Source organism: Kryptolebias marmoratus, linkage group LG8, assembly GCF_001649575.2.
Source record: "Kryptolebias marmoratus isolate JLee-2015 linkage group LG8, ASM164957v2, whole genome shotgun sequence".
Lineage (NCBI taxonomy): Eukaryota > Metazoa > Chordata > Actinopteri > Cyprinodontiformes > Rivulidae > Kryptolebias > Kryptolebias marmoratus.
The window spans coordinates 21,290,096-21,296,095 of NC_051437.1; the positions used below are offsets into that span (position 1 = coordinate 21,290,096).

Here is a 6,000-nt window from a genome sequence, read left to right on the forward strand (position 1 = left end):
TGTTTTTCTCCTTCAGAGCACATGATTGACGAGGGTAGTGCAAGGTGAGAGAAATGTGAAGCCGAGAGGAGTGAGATTGACTGTGATTAATGGTTTGTGTTTGTAAAACGATGGAAAAGCACAAAATGTTGAAGGATGGCTATCTGAGCCGTTTTTCTTTTCTTTTTATGAGTGCCTTTAGAAGTGTCGTGATTCAACTTGAAGAATAAATAATCTTTGGAAAGGTAAAAAAAAAAAAACAACGTACCTTCAATAGTTCTGCGCATGTTAGTCCTGCTTATTTTTATTTATAAATGAAGATAATTAGGCTTTGATAGCTTCATAAACTGCTCCGTTGTCTCTATATGTCTCAATTTGTCAGTGTATCTTTGTCTCGTTTTCTATGTCTCCAGGGAGGTACTTAGAGAGATAATGATTGAAGAAGGATGGGGCTATTAAAGGGACAATTTAATAGTTCACGCACCGTATCCTCATGTTAAAACAAGATGTGCTTGATAGGGCACACCCAAACATCCCCCACCTAAATATACACACACAGCCCAGCTCAGGCGACAGATCAAAGCATATTAAAAGTGACCCGTGTGTCAGTGCATTGATCTAAGACCAGGTGGCACCCATATATGCTGGCTGAGCTGCTTGTTTGCCTTCCCCCCGCCTCCTCCATCTTTTTTTTTTTCTTTTCGTTCTTGCCCTCCCTCTCTCTTCCGCCTTTCTTGTGACCAGCGACAACTTAGTCCCGGCACTCTATTGTTCAGGCACAAAGGCTATGTAAAGACACGTCAGCGTTTACAAAGCTACAATGGCACAGCTCAATTACTCAAACGTTGCTTTGTACCACGCTGGGGTACACGTGTTTGTAGGTGAGTGTGCGCGTGTGCGAGAAGAAGCCTGTGTACTCACAGTAAGTGCGCAGCCCCTGTGAAATATTAACCGAGCTGTGGCTGTGTCAGCAGCGCCGCGCTGTGTTTTTACTCTTTCATGTTCCATTTATTTGACCTCTGACCCTCACACAAACACACACACAGCAGACTCACTTCAGCCCCCTTCATGCGCACCTCTGCACCTTTTGCACACAAACACATCACACATGTGCAAACATCCACGCCCCCACGCTCACATCTTCACAGAGTAATCCAACTCCTCCTCTGACCTGCTCCTTTTTTTTTTTGAGCTATTACAAACCATATTTGCCCCATCCAATCAGTTTGATTAATCATGCGCCAGACCACAGGCTCACAATCAGATGACCAGAGCATCGCAGCCCTCTCCACACACAAACCCACCCACACACACATGCTAAAGTAACACTGGTGCTTGTGGGGAAGTATTTCCCAGTAGACAACCTCAGTGTGACAGCACCATAAACTGGCCATTTATCAAAGTGTCCCCCCTAGTTCACGCACATACAAAGACTCTCACTCACACAAACACACACACACAGATTAAAGAAATAGACCCAGGCCATTGTCTTAGTTTTGGAAACAGCTCTTTGGGTGTTGCAAATTACTATTTTGTGATACAAATGACTGTAAAACTCAGATTAATTATTACTTTACTTAAATCATACAAATATTTCCCTATAAATACCAGTGCTTTATTATTATCTTTTATTAGAATTGTATCCCCACCCCACTCCCACCCTATTTACATACATTGTGGTTTTAATTTACTCAAATTCCTGTTTGTCAGCTTGTCTATTATGAAATTGTACATTTACATACTTTTAAATGTTTATACATGTGAATAATTTACTCTGTAGATTGGTGTTGTCACATATATTATATATTGTTGTTCAGCCTGTGTCAAAAATGTCACATTAAAACAAGGCTTTTCTCATTCAAACACTCACAATTTAATGGTACACTTTTAAATAGTTCTTTTTTTATTTATCTAAAGAGAGAATTTGAAGTTGAATCTTTACGCCAGGATTTGAGAAGTCACATTTATGTACGTGTTTGTATGTCAATGAGTTTGTTTTCCTTTAATATTCATATAATTCTGTGGTCTGAGGGATCCATAGTCCCCTGCTTTTCTTGGCGCACTGGTCAATAGTCATAAAAACAGAGATATTCATAGACATGTGGGGGGCCTCTCACTTTGCTCTATCAGCTGAAGATTTAAAAGCCTTTTTTCCTTTCCTTTCTATTTGGATCTCTTTTTTTTCCTGTTTCTTCAGTCTAGTCAGAGAAGCAAAAAGCTTTTTTTGAAAACAGCTATTGATTTATATGCACATGAATATTCACTCTTTGTTCATAATGTCTTTATAGATTTTTTTTTTTTGTATTTGCTATTGAATCTTCTGCCAATAGCTGAGCACATGAAGAAAATACAGCATGGTAGATTAATGTGTCTTTTCACAGTTAGAGCTTTACTCCAAACAGACGGCTTTGCAGCAGCGCACTGAAGCCATTTTTATTGCTTGCCAGTGTTCCAGAGGGCAGCCTGTGTCAGTAATCAGGATATGGGGGTTATCCTGGCTGACCCATGTATTGAGCCTTCTAGTGCAGCCGTTTCCAGTCTTAACATGTGGTAAAAACACTGATTATCACCGAGAAGCAGAGAGAACAACCTGGACTGCTGTTCCTGAAAATTATAGCGAGACATGAACGGGGTGGCTGCCTAACCTGCTGTCAAATGTTTGAGAAATAGTGAGCAGAAATATGTGTAGGTTTCCTAAAATTGTAAGTGTTTGAGTGCAAAGGTAATAGATTTTTTAAGAGAACTTGTCTACAATGGTTAATTTCATTAAAATTAAATGTGATAAGAGGCAGCAAGAAGGCATAAAGACCATTGGCTGAAAAAACACATTATTTATTGTTTTAGGTATTGTTTTATAAAACAGTGCTTTTTAAAATAAAGGGTCGGTGCTATAACTTTGAGAAACCACCATATCTAAATCTAAATAGCTGAAATAAAACTTAATCTAATACTTTATTCAATACCATCATAGGTAGAAATTATGCTTATTTTTCTCATTTAAAAAAAACATTTTGGCATGTAATATTTTGTTTATATCTAAGGGTAATGTAACCCTTGACCTTATTGGCACTACTAGAGTTTCCCAAAATGTCCATCAGTGTCAAGAAATCCATGACAGCTGCTGAGAGAAAAAAATGTCAGTTGATTGTTTTTCAAAGGAATTAGCTTGCCCTGACCCTCTTGAGCCAAGCCATCTTTTGAATGGGTGACACTTTATTTGTTTTGTCCCTATAACAACAGAATCTCCCAAGCACCACTGCGCCCGCTCGCCTTAGTATTGTCACAAACAACTAGACTCATTTTTCCTCTCCTTGTCTCTGTGGCGCGGAAAATAAAGCCCCAGGCTTTTTACACAATCACAGGAGGCAATGCTGCGGTATGTGTGTGCTGTGATAAGACAAGACGATGGGAGACAGATATGGGAAGGGCAGCGGTGGTCACGCTCTCACACTCTGAGCAACACGCACGGACTGGCCCAGCTCATGCCCAGAAAGCAGAGTCAGAGGGATACCATGATGAATATTAGTGCAGAAAGTTATAACTAATTAATATATTTACTATGAATGTATGTTTGATCAAATGTACAACAAAAGAAGATAAATGGTTCATTTGCACAAACGTCTCTTTTCAGTTTGTGTGTCACCTGTACGACATTACTTCAATGTCCAGCTGTGTTCAGGCGCCCCCTATTGCTTATTTTTTTCACACCGGAAAGAAAAACACGTTAAAAGTTACACATGAGAACACAAACACATACACGCATGGGCTGACTGAACTGTCGTGCTGTTTGCAGCCATTTCACAGGTCCTGCATTGATCAGATCGTCCACCGCAGATAATCGTTGCCAAAACACTGTCAAACTGTTCAGTGAAACAAAGGTGCTTAGCTTGCATGATCTTATAATAACTCCTCACATCATTTCTCTCTTTTTCACAGCTTACACACACACACACACATAATTTTCACCCATCAATCCTGGCTTGACCCCGTTTCAAATTCATTAACAAGACTTCAGAACTTGCAGACACAGCAATCACCCCAAGCAAAATAAATTCCTGCACCAGAGGATAGAGTATGTGTGTGTGTGTGTGTGTGTAGCAGTCGTAGCAGCACTGTGTTGTCCACTGCAAAGCAAAGAGAGGAATCTGTTTGGACAACTGCTGAATGTTTTGGTTCCCCCACGGTGCCTTGGAAACCATGCAGTGGCTGTATCTTTTACAAATTAGCCCGTGTTGTCTACCAAGCACTTTCTCTTATCCCTGGCCTAAGCTTCGTCTGCCCACCGCGGGACAATCCTGGTGGGTGTTTATGGAAGGTAGGCTAACCAGAAGTGAGCAGGGAAAAGAAAAACAGGAGAATAACTATGATGATATCTGATAGTTTTCATGTTATGAACATGATCGTTCCATGTTAAATATGTCTAAACTACAAACTTGATTGTTATAAATATCAATGAGTTTATTATACGCAATCAGTTAACATGTTGTTTGGTAATAATCTGTAATAATAATGTTATTTTCTTTTTCTACATAAACAAAAACAGAATAAGGTATATTAACCGGTGGGATATTTAACTAATAAAACAAACCCTATTAGAAACACAGCGTCACAAATGAGACTATGGTCAAGATTTTGTGCGTCAAGTTCTTCCATCTGCTGTCACTCGTAAATGTCCATCTGTGTCTGGTTAGCTAACAGCTACTTTAGGCTGAGGTGAGAGATTTCTGATGGAGAAGGTCGAAGCAAGTCATGTGACGAGTGGAGCTGCTACACAAAGAGATGTTTTTACTGCAGATTTATGATGTAAAAGCGTTTGAGCAGAGACAACAATGGAAAATGATTCATGTGTTAGTCAAACAGTCTTGTTAGATGTTGATGTGTAGATGAGGTTAAAAAGTATAGTTGTCTGTTTGACTGTCTCTTCTTTAAAAAGCCTTTTTCTCACACACTCATACACATGCTCAAGTTCTTATCCCAAAAGTCCTGATGGTCAAGCCCATCTTTTGTTGAAAAGTGTATTCCCATTAATGTATACCTCATATATCTCAGAGTTTAATTTATTGCTTTTATGATTAAAAGAACACTAAAACCTTTTAAAATCACCAATGCAGTCATATTTTGAACTGAAAAAAAATCATCATTTGTTGTTTCAGTATCTCTCTTTCTCTTTTCCTGTTTTTTTAATGAACACCTTCTTTCGACTTGATGTAGCGTGTCATGTAGCGTTAGGTAGTCCAGGGTTGAGGAGGAAATCCTTCAGACCGCTGCTCAACAGTTTGCCCATTGTTCACTGTCTTGTGTGCCCCTATAAAAAAGTGAAGACCCCATCAGTCAGCCATTTTTTTCATAAACTTACAGCATGCTACAGTAAGAGAAAGGAACAGAAAAGTGTATCTGGGGGAGAAACTTTAAGAAAAGATCCCTAGATGTATCTGAACTCAATATGTTACAGTTTTTAACACATAAAGAACGTAAAAATCGAATGCGTCTCAAGAGATACCATTTAAAAATGATCTGGCTTATTAAAGCTGCATAAAGATCTTATGATTGAGTAAAGGTATTAATACTGCATAGTCTCAAAATCAAGTGTCAACATAAAATTATACTTTTAGTAGTAGTTTTAAATATATAAAAGTATACGAAGCCCTTTTGCAACTACATCCACAAATTATTTAGAGGAAATACAATTTGTAATTGTAGGAAAAATGATTAGAGGTCACTAGCACAACTGACAACAGCAACATGGTTCCAACCAGGTGAGAAATGAAGAAAAGATATTCAGGGGCCTCACTGGGTCACTGAGTGACCAGAGAACATGTCAGTGACCCTGGGTTGTCAGCCACCCTATACACAAACATGCACACACTTACCTCAAGACTGATACAAAGTCTCTCTTTGCAGCACAAACACATGCATACACATGCACACAGACTCAGAGCGAGACACCCGAGGGGGAATGTTCTCTCGCAGCACTGGTGCTAGTAATTGAATCAAGCCAAAACCGAACTTTGCCCCCCCCCC

General features: G+C 39.3%; 1 protein-coding gene across 8 annotated transcripts in view; it reads left to right on the forward strand.

Moving 5' to 3' along the window:
• prdm16 (PR domain containing 16) overlaps positions 1-6,000 on the forward strand; it is a 163,201-nt gene that overhangs the window by 102,696 nt on the left and 54,505 nt on the right. The window lies entirely within an intron of this gene.